Source organism: Chaetura pelagica, unplaced genomic scaffold (assembly GCF_000747805.2).
Source record: "Chaetura pelagica isolate M959 unplaced genomic scaffold, ChaPel_1.0 scaffold210, whole genome shotgun sequence".
In the NCBI taxonomy this organism is placed as follows: Eukaryota; Metazoa; Chordata; class Aves; order Apodiformes; family Apodidae; genus Chaetura; species Chaetura pelagica.
This window is the reverse complement of record NW_009951862.1, coordinates 1,167,146-1,185,653: the sequence shown is the minus strand read 5'-3', so window position 1 is coordinate 1,185,653 and position 18,508 is coordinate 1,167,146. Positions and strand designations below refer to the sequence as shown.

The 18,508-nt window shown below is 41.8% G+C and overlaps 1 protein-coding gene across 1 annotated transcript in view; it reads right to left on the bottom strand.

Annotated features, from left to right (window-relative positions):
* The window catches only part of LOC104385437 (chromosome unknown open reading frame, human C4orf22), a 198,717-nt gene that overhangs the window by 149,927 nt on the left and 30,282 nt on the right, over positions 1 to 18,508 (bottom strand). The gene's annotated exons all lie outside the window — the stretch shown is intronic.

Genomic DNA, 18,508 nt, shown 5'->3' with positions numbered 1-18,508 from the left:
TTTTCCCCATTCCTTATGCAGACAATTCCCAACACTGGCTGGACAGATGAAGCTGAAGGATGTCACCATGCTGAGGATCTGCAATCACTGCTGCCTTGCAATACGTCTCAAAAAACCTGCATGTTCCCTGCAACAACGTGCACAGGACCCTTTCCTCTGGGACACACCAAAGCCCTGTCACCTCTGCTGCATGGTGGCTGGAGACAGGATAACCGAGATGTTTATCTGGAACCTTAAAAGAAGCTGTAGGGAAGTACCTGGTCCTTCCTCAGCTCCCTTGATGCAGCACACCCCACTCTCTGAACGAAGCTGGAGAGGGCAGGTCAGTGAGCACCTGGTCTACAGCAACCTCAGCACCAGCAGCACTGGCTGACCCTCTGCTGGAGGGGGACACTGCCCTTGTTGGACCTCACGTGCCTGGACCTTGCAGGGGAATTGATAAGTTTCAAATCATGCTCTGCAACGCCTGATGTGTGGACACACGTATGCGCTTCCCCTCCCCAAGCCACATCCCCAAGACAACAGACAAAAGCAGAAACAATCACCAACCAAATGCCTTTCCCCCACGTTACAGACTTACATCATGTTTTGATATGAATTGGCCCGTGTTTTTGTTGGGACTCAAATCATCTCGACAAGAGATGAAGGGAGGCGAGTGTCCCTTTTGGAGTGGAGGGAGCAGCTGGGCTAGAATTTACCCTTGAGTAAAAAGAAGGTCAGAGTTTCACCTTTAAGTGTTGATACGTTAATTTAACAAAAAGTTCTACAAAAATATTCATACTTTTTACCTCACTCTAGGTATCTCCCTCGAGCAAACAGAATTTATAGATGTAAAAATAACAATAACAAAAATATTATCTAAATACAGACCTGTAAAAAGTGAGGCAAGTAAATGCAAGCAAAACCCTAGTGTTCTGTGGTTTTAAAATGAGACTGAAAAAAAGTCTAAAAGCAAGATATTCCACGCATAAAATTTTCTCAGGTGGTAACTGATACAATCATGCCTCACTGGGGCTGAAGTTCCATTTTTTTAAATCCAGTGGGATTTGCAAAGTGACTCTACAGGGTCTTACCTAATCGATAATACTATTTTTGCTGCCTTGCTTTATAACCATTAGCATATGCCATTTTTCCCCCCAGTATTATGCTGTACTATTAGTTATTTTTATTATGACAGACCTAGGCAACCTTTTCATGCAGCTCTAAACTGGATTTATTTTTGTGATCCTTTCAGAGACTTACTGCCTCCAAGACCAACAACCACAGAAACTGTCACAGTCAATTAATAAGCTAATTTTGCACATTCTCTCCAAATCTCCAAGCTATTCCTTAAGCGAAGGTTAAAAATAAACACTCTCAGAGGCTACAGGAAGCAGGAGGCACTTTGAACAGACTTCATTTCTGACCCAACAATAGGAAATAAGACAAAAGTCAGAGCAGAAACCTCACATTTGCGGCCATCGGCAGCAAACATGCCTGAAGCAAAAATGTTGCTTTGGATAAACTAGCTTTTATTTCAGCCCTACAATTCAACTATGACTCAAAGACCCAATTATAGGAAGTCGCCCTGGGCCAGCATCACAGAGATGTTTCCCATAGCAATAGAGAAAAGGGAAAGCACTGTGCACAGGGAGATGTTTTCACGGAGCAGGTCGGCCACGCAGCAGGCTCCTGAGCTGGAAACAAATGTTAATCATAACATGACATCGGCTGACTTTAAAAAAACCTAACTAACATTGCACTTAGAAACAACACATCTACTTCTCTTTTGGCCACATGCTTGGATTTAAAGCTACAGCAGACAATACAGTGGCTGAGAGTTCTTGAAGTGACTACAGATTCTTTACTCAAGGGGTTTCTTCTCAAGCAAAAATTTTCAGCCAGTACTGAGCATCCACTATAAAAAAATCAAAACCCATGGTCAAAGCCAGAGAAATTCTTTGTGCATTGTTAGTAGCATCTAGGTTGCCAAGCCTGTTTACAAAATTGCATTCCGCACCTCCATCTCCACAGCTTCTCAAGGCCAAGTTCCATACAACCTAGTTAGTCCCCAACCTGCACCAGGTACAACAATCCTTATTACTTCACATAATGGGTATTTAGGATGGGGTTTGTGCAGGATTACTAGGTTATCTCTGGACTTGAGCACTGGAACCCTGTGCTTCTGCCACCTCATTTCTCTAATCTACCAGCACTGCAAGAAACCTGTCGTACATACTGAAAATGGTCAGAAGACATCAAATCTCCTTTGTCCCACACTGAAATAATTTGCTCTTTGGATACTGGTTTTCCAAAGTGACAGAAACCTAATTTGTTATTATCTGGATCAATAACTGGCATATTTACTAATGGCTCAGCAATAAAATACAGCTCAAGGGAATGTTTATTCCACCTACAATGGAGAAGTGTTCAGTGAGTCTGCTCTCTGACTTCAGTAGCCTTGTCCACGTAAGCAAAATGAGAGACTGCTGAGAATACAGGGCTGGAACCATTCCTATCTTCTCCCCCTCCCTCCCAGTGTGGTGGGGTTTTTATCCCTCTTGGAAAAGATAAGCTTCAGAGTAAAAAAAAAAGTCACATTTTCATTCCAAACCCCTAAGGCTGATGGAAAGTGCCCAGTCACCAAGGGGCTTAAATACTAACATTGTGACCCAAGAGGAGCCAGAGTTGAAGGAGGCTCGAGCACTGCTACAAGCTCTGAAGAAAGATGCTCAAAGCAGCAAGCCAAAAACACCACATGAAGAGCTGGACCACAACATGTCAAGGCAACAGAAACAGCTCCCAAGACCTTCTCTGGAGTTGTTAGCCACAAGCAGGGCAGGGAAAAAAAAGGATAAATCAAGACCAAAAAGTGATATTTGTAGCAGTAAACAAAATAGCTCCAGCAGTCAATTGGTACAGTGAGCACCAGTGAATCCATGTGGCCTGAAGGAGCGAATTGTTGCTTTCAAGCTGCCTTCTGGGACTGGTTCCAGGATCAGCATAACTCCAGAAGTGCAAGCAGTAGGTCTTTGGGCCAAGGACCGCTCTAACAGCGATGACCACATTTCTTTCAGCACAGAGGTAACCACAGTCTGGGCCAAATGGAACATCCCAAGGCATGAGGACACCAATACAAACTCAGGCTGTCAGAACACATCACAGCTAGAGCAAAGTAGAAGGATCCATTCCCCTTGCCAAGAGGTTCTGGGTCCCCAAAATGCATGGTAACCCCTCTAATGAGCTGCCCTGGTCTCAAAGCACCAAGGCTGCTTGGAGGGTCCCACAGCTGCCAGAAAGCCTTGGCTCCTACTCAGACACTTTAAAGGACAATAGTTTATTTGATGAATTCTGGCCTATCCAAGCTTCTTCTAAGGCCAGTAGACATGCTGACACAGGTAAGCTGTGTCAGTCAGGTGGTTGCAAGTAAAAGCATGTGGATCTTGTCTAGGAATGTTAAGGACCACTGCAAAGGGTGGGATATGTGAAAGACTTTTGAGGGAAAATGTTAGAACTATTTGCCATCTGCCAAGCTGGGAAAGCACAGATAATTTCAGCACACGGACTTGCACCATACCAGCCAAACTGATTACTTCAGATAGTGAGCTGAACCCTGACTAGAAGGTATTACTCCATACTACCTTCATGTTCTAGGGCTATGAGCAGCAAGAAGATTTCAAGCAGTGTACCAGGCAACAGCTAAAGGAAAAAAAATATATATAAAAGAGAGAAGAAAAAAGCAGTTGGGATCTTTTCTGCTGGGCGAGTGGACTGAGAATGAGTTGAAAATTGCAAGCTACAACTTGATATAATTATCACTGCTACTCGAGGCTCACAGCTGCTGCCCAAAACGTTCCAGAAATTTCTGAAAGCTTTGAGACTGCTGCCAAAGCAAGTGCCAGGCACTGCAAGGCTCGAGAGTAGATTTCTAGGCAGGATACCTATCATTACAAGGGAATTCAGAGCAGCTTGAGGTTTTTTTCCTTAATCTTTTTGTTTAGATCTGAATTCCAAGGTACAAAAGGAGAAGCTTTTTGGCACAAATTGACTAGAGAAAATATTTCTGTGCGTGTATTTGAGAGAGTAAGTTTTTACCCAATTATCCTTACTTAGCTATTGCAGCAGCAGTTTCCCCAGTTGTCAGAGAATCCTTTGCTTACAGTAAAATAAGGCTTTGTATTTTCTCTTCTGCTGGGCTATCAAATCACTTCTTTCAGCTAACTCCACTATGTTCCCAAGGCACAAAATTCTCATTACCTGAAAAGCATACTGAAGTTAGATCAAGTCAGAATCATTGCACTAAGGCTCTGCACAACTAATTGACCTGTCAAACTCATGAGCAAGTGAGCATCCTACCCATCCAAGAGCCTATGGGAGTTTTCTTTCCTGAGCTACAAAAACCATTGTATTATTCAATGAATTTAGGCTTTCAGGGCAAAGAAATGATGATTATTTTTTTTTACTCTGTGGAAGAAATGATTTAGAGGTAAGAAAATAAATATGTATTTGCTGAATTGACAAGGTAGGAAGACAAGGTAAACATTGCTACAGCTGTATTTGAAGAAATATGGATTAATCATTTGTGAAGACACTTTCCCACATACTGAAGAAAATTTTTAGTGGCTAACAGAGGAAGATGAAGAGCATGACTTTCATATTTTAAATAAACTACCAGTGTTGTCCTAAATATGATAATATCTTAATCCTTGGACAATCAACTCAACCTTTAGTGCTTGAGCTTATTTAACTCAAGATACAGTGATTATGTCATTAACAGAAAACACCCATGTTGCAATTTACAATTATTAAAATGCTTTTAGTCCTAACCACACACACAGTGAAGAACATGAGCTACACAAGGAGGGGGGGGTGTCAAATTAAAAAAAAAGGGTGCACCACATTCCCAGCTCTCTCCCACACATAGGCAGATGTCATGCATCTCAGTAAAGCTTCATTAACTTCAGTAAAGCTACACAGATGACAGCAGTTTGCGGGTCTGGCCCAGCATCTTAAATATATAACAATAAAAAAGGAAGACATTAAAATTCTGCTATTAGGAGTTTACATGCTGCTACATGTGTGCTTGCAAGTATAAAATAGTAGTTTTATTATGTTTGATGAAAGGTAGCCCAGTATTCTGCTTCCATACATATCCCCAAACAAGCTGACGGGCAAATGGTTAATGCAAGAAACTGACGTTTTGCCAAGAAGCAAATCTTGTCCTAATATAATACCTCATACCTCATCCATCTCCCTGTGACCACAGTTCAGAATTGCTGAACAGTAGTGAGAAGTGCTCTGTAATTTAGAAAACCTGCAGCATTTTTAAAAAGGAAAATAAAAGTTGCAAGTTAAGGTTCTGTAGCATATGGTTCCTGTTCACAGTTCTTCAGCCTTCCTGGACCCATTTACAAGAATCATAAGGAGGTTAAAATGTTTAGGCAGAAAACAAACAAATAAGCAGTGCCCAGAGAGGTACTACTCTGTTTTGTTGTTTTTTTTTTTTAACTCTGAGATTACTCATTCTTTCAAATCCTAACCCAATACTGGGAATCACACAATTTTATGCTGAAATCAGGGACATCGATGCTCTGGGAGCCACGCGAATCCCAGTGTAACCACTGCCTGTTGGTCATGGAATTCCTGTGAGCTTCTCAGAGGGCTGGTTGAACAGCTTCCCACTGTGGCACAGCTAACAGAGCAACCAAGGTAACAGTTTTCCTCCTGCAGCCTGGCTGGCAGCTGCAAAGTTCTCCAAGCACCATGCAAGCCCTGTGCTCATGCAAGTTTGACAGCACCAGTTTACCCCAACACCTCCTCATCACACCTGGGCACTATGCATGGACTTCTAAAAAGAGTTCACAGCATCTGAGAAAGGCCCAAGCAGCTGAAATTAAGATCTGGGGCTAGGAACGACAGCTTGAGCTGGGCCTGTGAGAGGACAAGGTGAGGAATTGCTCTATGCCTTCCCATGCTGGTCTTCAAGGGCTAGCTAAAAAATCAGTTATGTCTACCAGCTACTTGTAACAGTCTGAGTAACTAGCCCTTCAAAGTGGGTTATTGATGGAACCTGATGCTGACAAATAAATAATTACTGGATTACCTGTTGCAAACAGGCTGGAATCCTGCCCATTACTGTATCACCTAGCTGACAACTAGCAGTCCTATGCTCAGTCACACCTGAAGCAGGAACCCATGTCTGCCCTGCAGCTTCCAGAGATGAAAACTGTATTAGGTTATTTTTTTATTCTTTAAGAAAAACACAGTAAAAATACCAACATAAGCTTGTTATTTCTCAGGTGATTTGACCTAGCAAGTTTTACACTAGATCCCAGTGTGTCCTAGAAAGCACCATTCCCCTTTCAGCTGAAAAATTGTCCACAAACATCACCTAAAGAAGTCATTTGAAGGCAAAAATGTTGTTTCTTACATCTTCCTGATACAGTTGTGCAGTTTGTACTTCCTAAACTACTTTTAAAAATTACATCAAAAACAATTATTTTGTTTACTTTCATTATGTCATTAATTATGAAAGAGTAATGATTTTTTTAAGCTTCCAGGTAATTCAGTTAAGATTTCCCTGTGAAAAGCTTTTGAAATAAGCTTCTTATTTGCTTTTCATAAGTGCTTAAGTGTTTTGGTAATGCACTACATTTTTTCTGTGTATTTTCAAGTAAGTTTGTGTTTAAAGCAAGAAGTAAATATTTAGACTTATTCAAAATCTGGAAAATGTAGACAGAAGGGAGAAAAGATTTATTTGATGGTGAAAGAAAGATTTTTTTTTTAAATAAGCAATACCACAACTGATCTTGCAAAGTCATACCCATTAATGCATATAGTTACATGAGAGTTAAGGCCACAGAGATTTGCAAGTATTTTATTTATAAAAACGTGCTATACAGCTAGATGAGCATGACTTCAGAGAGTCTGCATTTCAACTGGAGTTGTTACCATAATTCAGGTGGTGAACCTTGACCCTTGAGTGTGAGTATTGGTTCAGAAAACAGTTCATCAGGTCATAAATAACTGGAGGGACATTTAATTCTATGTGGAATATATTAATTACATTCCTTAGAGAAGTACTGTTGCAGATGTTAATATCAGCAAATCAGCTGCACAGCACTCTAAATATTTTGAAGGAAATTACAAAAAAACCTCTGCAAGTTCTAGCATGTACAGTTTGTTTACTTTATGGCAGAAGATGGTTTGAAATCAGAACTAGAATGAAACCTCCACAAATTCCAGGACCTTCCCAAGTTTTGTTCATTTGCCTGCAAAACTATGAGCTGGGTGTAAATTTGGATTTTAATACTGCTCTGATGACAAATGTCAAGGAGTGAGAGTACCTGAGTTGATGTTTCTGCAGCCCATCTCTAGCCCTCACAGCTCTCTAAGTGCTTACACTGCAGAAAGGACTGGTTCACAAAAGAGTTTTAACAGTTTCATGTTTCACTGTGAGGTTTCCTGTGCATGTAATTCCCCCTTTTTTTTTTTCTTTAAACCATGTGGTTTATACTTTGCATGATTAAATAAGCATTGTAAGAGTAAGATCTCTTAAACAGTACAGGAGCATTAGACCTATAAATCAAGTTTTCAAATCTAAATATGCAAAGAATATTTCCCAAATGCTCCTATTATTTTTATTAATCAGATATTTTAAGGTGCTGTGGTGACTGCTTAGGAGTATTTAGTTATGCCTAACACTTTGTAATATCTGCCTTCTATTCAGCAACATAAAGATTTCACAAATACCATGGATAGCTGTGTATGTTTTCTCCTCAGGATGAATTTTTAGCACATCTGACTTTAAGAGATTCAGTTGTTGTGAGAGGGCAGTTAGTGAAAAAGACACAAGCTTTTCTTGGTTGGAGTTTTGCTTTATTAAAACAAAGAAAAGCAGAGGGGGTCCCAGGGAAGAGGGAAGACTATCAGAATAATGACTTTGTAAACTATTCAGCATTCAGATAATTAGTACTTTGAGGTAAAATACTGCACTTACAGGAGTATGAAATATCCTAGTATAGATATCTGAAAGAGGATTCCAGGCCTAAACTCTCTAATTCCTGCGAGTTAGGACAAACTGACAAGTGCCCAACTATTAGAAAGCTGCACCAAAAAGGAGAGAGAGTGCTGTGACACACACGTGCCCACAGCTGTCATAGATCTGGCTTGGAGGACAGTTTAAAACATGCCTAGATAATGGAGACCCGAATCTCTGGCCCCAAAGAGGACTCCCTCCCCTCCTGACCGCTGCTGTGGTTTTCAGAAGCTCTGTCTTACAACTAAATAAGCAAAAAAGAGGCATTTGGTATTCATACAGCCACTGGATGCCAGACCTTACATCATTACATCAGACCTTACATCATTACCTTACAACATCATTAGGGAGAACCTGTTTACTTCCTGGCAAGTGGGAGTCACTGAGCATTTCCTTAGAGACCAGGGAGTTGTGCAGGTGAGCAGCATCAGGTCTCACACCAGTAGAAGGAGCAGGGCACAGCAGCAAACCCTTCCCACCCAGGAAAACAGCTTGCTGAACACAAGGATGTTCCCCAGCTCCTTCAGAAGGTCCCTGTGTTACCATTCCTTCCAGTTATCCATTTGTTCAGGCTTTTCCCGGAGTGAAGTTTGACACCAGGAAGCATCAAAGGGCTGCAGGAGCCAGAACCAACACCAGGTGCTTTCCAGCCTGACCTGCACCATGCAGCAACTCCAGCACAGATGGTGCCATCTACACGGGTTGCTACCCTGCCAAACCTCCCTGCTTCTGGAGGCATTTCACCCCAGTCCCCCTTGGACAACAGCTCCTTCAAGTGCCTCTACTGTTATAGAGACCGTAGTGAACCATGCCAAGCCACACACCATGGCTTTGGGACAACTTCTAGAGATGATAAAGACCAAGCTTGGGGTGAACTGTATTTACAGTGAAATTCCAGCCATTTTGTTCTGCATCACAGTCTGAAATTTCATGTAATGAGACAGAAAGCCTCAAAATCATACAGGAATGACTCAGTTTTTTTATCCTACCAGAAACCCAGCTCAGGAAGGCATCTGGATTGAAGTGCATACTAAATTAACTGTTTTCCTCCAGTGAAACCACACCCCTGGCCCTGCCACAATGGAACCCATGGCAGCACACAGCTTTGGTGGGGAAGAGCACATTTTAGGTTCTATTTTGCTCACTTAACCAGAAAGCAGGGATTCTGGACCAGATTTACCCTGGCTAATCAGCCTTAATTAGCCAAGAAGTGCTCACTATTCACTGCATTTCACATGACCTTTACTACATAAAATGGTAAAATAGTCACCATACAAGTGAAAACTTCTCTACAAAATAAGGTAAAAATACAGTTCTCCAATAAATAGGCACTGCATCTAAAATCACTTATGTTTTCAGTACACAAGACATTTTCAAATTCTAAGGACTTAAAAAAATCAACAGAAAAGCACAAAACAAGGCAGAAAATCCTCTTCCCCCTTAATAGCCTCATTCACTCAGTCAGCAGAACTCAACAGTTCTATCTGAGGGAAAAAATCCACGGACATTTTTAGCCTATGTATAGGAATAGTTTTTTCTTCCCACATTCTGGAAGAGACTACATAAACAGTAGATACACTTCATCAACAAAATCACCTTAATTAAGGCAGCTGCTGTTGTCTTCAAGCCACTCTGACCAAGGTGTGCAGCAGGACTTCCCCATTCCACCACCACACTGGTCCCCAGCACCTTCTCCTTCCCTTCCTCAGAACCATTTCCAACCACCTGCCCTACACAGCTCCCACAGCCTCACTAGTGAAGAGTCAATGATCCTTGTTAAAAACTGGTTCAGTTTAAGAGACTCCTTCCATGTTGTAGTCACTGAAATACAGGGCTCAGAACGAGGCAATAGCAGTTCCACATAACATGGTTGACATAAGCACATGGTCATCTACCATTTAGACTGAACTGAAATTTTATTAAGCTTCTTTGATCTGCCCCAGGGAATAATAAATTCACAGAGAATGTCCTATTTCTCAGCAGCTGGAGAAGCAGCAAACTCCAAAGGGTGTTTTCCACTGTTCCTGTTACCCACCTTACTATCACATACAGCTACGTCTTATGTGGAGTCACAGGGCTAAAAAGTCAAGGCTGACAAGTTCAATAAAGCTGTCAGAGAGAAGCTAAAAATAAAAGCAGACCCCAGACATGAGAGGAAAAGCTGTGAAACTTCTGTATTACATTAACTACAGACAGAATCTTTGCTTGTATCAGCTGAGTTGCTTCCCTTCCTATCACAAAAGGAACTAATTATGATCACTACTGCACACAGACACACACAAGGGTACTGAGGGAGCTGGGAGAAATGCTCTTCACAACACTTTCCATCATTTACCAGCAGTCCTGGCTAGCCAGGGAGGTCCCAATTGACTGGAGATTGGCAAATGTGACCCCCATCTACAAGAAGGGCTGAAAGGAGGATCCAGGGAGCTACAGGCAGTCTAACCTCAGTGCCAGGGAAGGTTATGGGGCAGATCATCTCAAATGTAGGATACGTCAGCACATGCAGGATAACCAGGTGATCAGGCCCAGTCAGTATGGGTTCATGAAAGCCAAGTCCTCTTTGACAAACCTGATCTCCTTTTATGACAGAGTGACACGCTTATTAGATGAGAGAAAAGCTGTAGGTAATGTCTATCTTGACTCTAGTAAGGCATTTGACACCACTTCCCACAGTGTTCTCCTGGAGAATGTCTTGGGAGGAGTGGCTGGGGGTTGTTTAGCCTAGTGAAAAGGAGGCTGAGAGGAGACCTTCTGCAACTGCCTTAGAAAAGGCTGTAAAGAGGTGGGGATCGGTCTGTTGAATGATGTTACAAGTGACAGGACAAGAGGTCATGGCCTGAAGTTACACCAGGGAAGGTTTAGATTGGATATTAGAAATAATCTCCTCACTGAAAGGGTTTTCAGGCGCTGGAACAGGCTGCCCAGGGCAGTGGTGGAGTCACCATCTCTGGAGGGATTTAAGAGTCTATAGACATAGTATTTAAGTTTAGTGAATGACTTGTCAGTGTTACATTGATCTTTAAGGTTTTTTCTAAGCAAGGTGAACATGATTAGTCAGGGATCTGTAAATCCCAGGCATATAAAATAGTCAACTAGGGTCTATTATGTGTAAGTTACAGGAGGAGGAAACAAATACAATAGAGCTTTGGCACTTGAGACATTCTGAGGATATGAACAGATGTATCTTTTCACCGACACTTCTCCGAGCAGAAACTTCCAAGAAAATTCCAAGGCAGGAATCTTATAAATTAAGAGCCATGTGTTAAGAAATACCATCTTACTCAATGAGCTGGCTAAAGATCCCAAAGCAAGTGGGAGCTGTGGTGGTACACCCCGCAGCTGCCCTTGGCATTGCAGAATGCTCTGAGCACTCCTCCCAGCAGGAACCAGTTGCTCTTCATGTAGGAAGCTGTCCTCACCTTTCTGCAGCATATGGGAGCTGACAAAACCCTCTCTCTAGCTCCCTACTGCCAAAAAGAGTCAGGGATTAGATGATACGAACCATCAGCCACACCAGACAGCCAAAACCTCCTTCCTTTTAGAACAGTATCATTACCAAATCCATAAAAATAAAGGTGGTAGTTTCAAGCAGACTGGCTACTAAAAATGGTAGTTCATCACCTTCAGAGAGCAAAGGTAAGGAACCAAGGGAGAAAAACCACACCAAATAAGGACTGGCTAAGGCCCTTTTCAAGAAATGCTTCCTCCAAGTCACAACCAAGTCACTGCCTCAGAGGAAGAACAGGACTACCTCTGTAACATCAGGCTTGTCCCCAAGAGGTTTGGTACCCTTGATGAACAATGCTTACAAACCAAGCAAGGATCATGGAGCAGCTTCATGAGCAGCACTATAGTGAAAAACAAACTGCAAGAGAGGACGGATATTATTTTAAATCAGTATCCAAAAGAATATATATTAAAAAAACCCACCAACATTAAGGGAGTTAACAAAACAAATACAGTCCCAGAAAGTGATCAACTTTTATAATACCGCATAAAGCTTCCGTAAGGGCCCAGAGCAGTAAGGGGTTAAAATGTTAAGTAAGAGCCTCAAGTCCCAGTAATATTAATAAAAAATTACCATCCTCTCTTGAAAATGAGGATTAAGTAAGCAAACCTGATCTTACAGGTAATTGTCTGTCAGATGTGATTAAATTCTCCCATGTTAAGTTAGACAGAAGCTTTGCTTCATCGTTTGAACAGGGAATGATGTTATGGACAATGACAAAAAATACTGGTTTGCATTTTTCACCACACATTATGAAACCAATTTTGTCAGCTTGTTTTCCAAAAAAAGACAGTGAAAATTTACACTATGTTTTCTAAGTTCTCCACAGACAGCAGTGAAGGAGCCAAGTCTATCAGCCTCAGCCTACTGAAACCAAAGAAATTCGCAGCAAACCTTTAATTTGAGGAATTCTCTATATTTGCTGGAAAGGAACATCTAGTAGGAAGATGCTGATCATCCAAATCTTTAGAAAACATGTAGCCAGTAACTGCCTGAATGCCTTAAGATTATGAAATGTTAAGTTTGACAAAATAATTGGCAGTTCCCAAAAGCTGCCTCTGGCTTCCCCTCAACGACTCTTAAGGGCTTGATTCTGACTGTCATGGAAATTTTACTACTGAACTTGTTGCATTAATCAGCCAAGATGATAAACCTCATTGTTTTTGTTTTCTGCTGGTTTTGCAAGTTAAAGGGGCCAGCTGCTTTGTGGTATCATTCACCCGACTCTTTGGCACAATGAGATGCACATTGTTTGATCCAAAGACTCACTCTGCAATTGCTGACAGCCAGAAATTTACTGTCTAAATATTTTTACTCATAAAAAATTTATTAGTACCCCTATCAGAGCATTTGTGCCTATAATCTTTAGCCCATATGGTTATAATGTGAAATTCCTTTTGAGTACATGGAAAGATTACTGAAAGAGATCTAATTTTATCACAAAAGTTAAATGAATCATTCTAGATTCTGCCCAGCTGACAGTGAGTTTCATGGTTTGACTCCTAATGCTTTGTGGCTTTGCAAGACTTAGTTTCTTTAGTACTGAAGGTCTCCACAGCTGATCTTGCACCATTTCAGTACAGACTCCAAGATCTTAATGCTGAACACCCACACACACATCACGCAGTAGCCCCTTCTAGTAAATAAAAGGTAACACCTGCTAAAGCAGCACTAATCAAACCCCAGATTTAGAAATTATTTTACAGTGGGAACTACGGAACAGAATAAAAATGTTTTTGAAGTGTGTATTCTGGGTTTAGCAACACCTCTGTTCTTACCTGGAGTACAAACTCCCCATCTTTCACCTAGGTGTTTCTGGACTTACCCTGACACTCATCACTGCAACCTGTGAATACTTCACACATGAGAATTCCATAACCACAAGAGCTCTGCCAGATTCCAGTCTTGGACTGCCTGGCTGCCCCAAACTCTCTCATTGTTTCACAGTCTGAAATCTGGTAATAACGAAATACAGGCATTCACCCAGTGCCATTTTAGATATCTGGAGCATTGGAGAGACATGAGGCTGTGAGATATGACATAACCCTCCCAGAAACTTCAACCTGTCTGGAGCAGCAGCTCAGACCCAGAATCCAGGCAGGGACTACTCTGTTAGCTGACACAGTGGTGGAAGTTGCTCTATTACAGGACTCTGCCTATCACCCAAATTCACAACCTTGGGCACAATGCTACTGATTCGCTTCACAGAGCAATCCAAACATTTCTTAAACATGAGTGAATTATGCAAAACTGCTGGAACCCTGGGAAGTTCTGAGCATCCTGAGGTAATGAGGACCCTGCAGGTGAACTGGCACTTGACAACAGGGAGCAGCCCCCACTTCATTTGTGAAAAACAAGCTTCTACTCTGGCTTCACACGAGAAGCATTTCCTACAATTATTATTGTAATCACACCATGACTAAAACAGCAAATCAACTGCTGAAAGCAACAGAAGACCACTGTGGAAGTTAATTCTGTTCTCTGTACCTTAACCCTTAGCTCTGCCTGCCTTACCAATTTCATTAGAGAGCTCAGGCCCATCAAAGGCAGGCACTGAATAACAAAGGGTGCTGATCTTAGCAAGTAAGTCATTATTTATTTAAGCTTTATTGACAATCGCTATGTGGGGTGCTACCATTTTTGTACAGCTGCTGGGAACCAATTACTCTGATGCTTTTTTAACTCTTGGGAGCCTTTACTTGAAACATACACTACAGGTCCTTGATGTTTCAGAGACAGTCAGATGTTCCTCAAGCCTGGGGGGGCTTTCTAGGAAGCAGGCAGTCTGTGGAGAGCAGTGGACTCCACACACCTGGGAGCCGGAATGCTGTTCTGCAGGTGGGAGCTGCAGCCAGGCAGTGAGCACACTCCCTGCTAATACCAATAGCAGCAGGAGCACACCAGGAGATCCTGGAGGGCAGATGTCTCTGGAGCCAACTGCTGCACGTTCAGGCTGCCTCCCCTTGATGGGGCAAAACCTGCTAGTGCTCAGGTTAACACTGCTGCTTTCCAGATTGCTATGGGCAACACATCTACATGTCTTCAACAGACCATTTTCAGTGCTCCCACATGGACTGTAAACAGAATTGGACAGCTGCAGCACCATTAGCAATTTTCCTCTTTTATTTAAAATCACCATGATCCACTTTCATTGGTTGTTTGTTGACTTATTTATTTTTTTCAGGAAAACTAAAGAAGGCTTTAAAAAAGGAGCTCCAAGACCTAATGGACTACAATGAGCATGTGGGCAGGTTGGCGGGAAAAACCAAGGGGGGGGAGGGGGCTTAATTGCTTCCTGTGGTTAAGATGTTAAAATCCATCTTGGAAGAGTCTGGCTTGGGTTTCACTGGTCTCTTATTTATGGACATCGGAAATAACCTCGCATGTGTGCTCTGCTCGACAGTAGGAAGCACATGTTGAACAGATGGTTGTGTTCCCATCAAACACCACTGAGGACTCACACTGAAGATGCTGCCAGATGCCACAAAAACAAATCCATTTCCAGAAGAGCAGAGTTTGCAGTTGCAGTGACAGGCACTTTCCAACAAAGTAACAGGCTGTGCTAACAAACTGAGTTTGGAATGTGGCTTATCCACAGAGATACCTTCCTCAAGCAATTTACAACTTCTTTTTACAATCAGACTTCCATTTATTCCAACCAGTTTATTAACAATTGGGTCCACACCAAGCCAGATTTGAAGGCTTCTTTAAGCATTTCCACAAATGCTTTCAATAAAGGAGTCAGAGAACATATTCAAACTGGGTTGGTCTGATGTTCTCACTGACTCTGCTTCATATGGTGTAGCTGTTACCTGGGGACAGGTCAGCCAGTGGCACAGCCACAGCCAGGTGTTTCACATCTGGCCTTATAAGGCAGTAAACACCTTCAACTTGGCTTTTTTCATCTCTTATTGTTCACCAGACAGTGTCTCACTGCTTTGCATGTTGTTCATATCTTTCTTCTTTCACACTATCCAAGACCAATTAAAATGGTCACATATGATGCAATTTGCACTAAAAAGGAAGCTTTTAATGATTAGTTGCAAACACAAACAGAATAAAATCAGCCTCCACTGAAAGGAGCTGGAGAAAACCAAGGTTATTCCTTAATTATAAATCCTTCGTGTGATTAAAACGCAATGAGATGTTAATATGAGCTGTAAAAAGACACTATGATTAACTTTTTTTGCCTGTGGTAGCAAATAACAATACTTGGAAAAAAACATTAGAGGAACATTAGAGGGGGGGGGAAAAAAAAAATAAAGGTTATTGTTATGAAAGGAAAAAAAGCACATTCTTCCATGTTCCTGTGTAACCATCCATAGGTCAGATCACCATTGTCCTCAGTGAGGTGCTTAGGCAGGGGATAAGCCTGGCTTAAGGAGCCTGGCTTGCAGGAAGGGAGACCCTGGTAGCAGCAGCATCTGAGTAAAAGCATTGTTGTCTGCTAGAACCCAACTCCCTACATATACTATAAATACCACTTTGTTCAGGGTTTTGACAGGGAGGAAAATGGCTGGAGGATACAACTGGAGACATGAATAGAATCACTGAATGGTTTGTGTTGGAAGGCACCTTCAAGATCATCTAGTTCCAACCCCCCTGCATGGGCAGGGACACCTCCCACCAGCCCAGGTTGCTCAGAGCCCCATCCAACCTGCCCTTCAACACTGTCAGGGATAGGGCAGCCACAGCTTCCCTGGGCAACCTGAGCCAGGGTCTCATGACCCTCACAGGAAAGAATTTGAGAACACCAAGATACAAGAAAGAGTAATTTACCATTACCATGAGCAGATATTTTATATATATGATATTATATACACACACACACACATATATACATATATATATCTATATCAGGATTAGCTTTTTATTCCACATCTTGTAAATATTCTATTCTACTACTATTTAAGACTGTAAAAACATCAGGACTGAGAGAAGTAAGTGGACCCTTATAAGCATATGAAGCAGCACAGGGACTCATGATTAATTACATGACCCTAATGGGTACTGGGTGAGTGCTGAAGGACCCTGATAGCCTCCATGCCTCCTCCCTCCATCCAACACCCACTGCCAAGTTAGCCATGGTCAAGAATATGTCACTGCACTGCCAAACTAGGAGGCATATGCCTCAAAGATGTACTTCAAAGCCTGGGCCATGGGTATGGTTGGAATCACTTACTAAAAAGATGAAGAGGTGATGGAGTTATAAGTATCTTCATGTGAAGAAAACACCGGATATTACCAAGCTCATTAATTCAGCAGGGAAGGACCTAGCCAAAACCAACAGCTAGCAGCTGAAGCCAGACAAAAGCAGCAGAGTTTCAGCAGTGCAGCATCAGGTCTCACCAAAGCCACTCACGTTGCTTCCATGTATGAATTCAGCTGCCGAGCCCATTTGTTTTCATGCAGTGTATTTAGTTGTGTTTTTCTGAAGGTCAATCAATATTTTCCCACAGAAAAAAACCCTCACATTTTCTTCTATGAAGGATAGAGTTCAAACGTACCAAGCCAGCAGATGGCTGATCCTCAGAAGACTCAAGAGTATGTTTCATGAACAGGAAAATATTTTTTTAATTTATCAAGCAGAAAGAGATTCAGCTTCTCCAGGAGTAACAAAAATGTCATTGCAGGCATAAGCATTGAGTTTACACTGGGTTTGGTACAACAATAACTGAAACTGTGAGAACAATTACCACACAGCAGCATTGATATCCAATGACAAATTACTCAGGCTGAGGACTGAATAAGAATTACTACTTTTAGTTAGGGAGGTGTGAATCCAGATTTACTTTTGTCAGCCTTTAAAATACTAGCACTCCTCAGGCTGTGAACCAAACCAAAGAAACATTTTAAAAGCAACTTGCTGAATCACTGGAAAAAGTAAAATGCATTCCTAATGCAACAAAAGGTAAGTGTGGAAAATCCACGTGTCCAAACATCCCTCAGTCTGAAGAGCTCATTTATTAATCAGTTCTCCCTTACTCTGCCAGAGTGACATACTGAGGTCTCTGTAGAACACGATAGAAATAATGTATCAAGTTTAATTATCAAAACAAGTTCAAGGAGAGGCAGTGCAGGCAATGAAGGACAGTTTATTTTCTACATGAAAATAAACCTGTTTATTTTGTCACTGTTTTGTTTATAATTCTAGCTGCAATTATTCAGGAAAACAGAAAAAACTTTCATAATATATTTTCAGTGGGACTCTTTTCCATGCAGAAAGAGTGGCAAAAGACCCTCATTTCCTTCATTATTCCTTCTTCTTTACCTAATTATTTCCTCCTAGTAAAAGAATTGGGGGGGGGAGTTAAAAAGGCAAAGTAACACTTCATGAAGTGTTACTTTTCACTTTTTAAAACTAACTTTTCACCTTTAAGTGCTAACTGAATGCTTGAAAGCTAAATGGATCCATTCACCCCCCACTCCATGGCACTTGCAGCACAACTAAGTGAACTGCTATTAAAAAGTAAGACTTTTTGCCTATGGCAAAGTCATCAAGGAAAAGCTGTCACCTTGAGGAACTGTACACTGGGAAATCCTCACAAAGAGGGCACTAGTAGTTGAGTGAGGACTTTTCCTAAGCGTGTGAGGGCAAAAACTGAAATCCAAACCACTGTCACTTGGAAAGAACTAAGTATTCCTTGCAAAAATTAAGATTATGTTTAATTAGCTGACTAATTCAGAATCAGGGAGAGGTTTTACTCCAACCTAAAAGCAGATGATCAAGTCATCTGCTCACATCAGATTAAACTATGGGGGGGAGGTTAATCTAGAAAAAAAAAACTAGATTGTAATGGTGATCTGGTTGGTTTGGTGCTTTCACCCTCCATCTCACAGCAGGCTACCTGTGCTTCCATCTTACTTGCATCTCACAGACAAGGAATCCAGAAGGAGCACTCGGAGGAAGCCCCAGGCCGGGTCCAGGAGCAGGGGGTTGGCCAGGAGCACTTTGTTTTGGGAAGGCTGCACACAAGGAC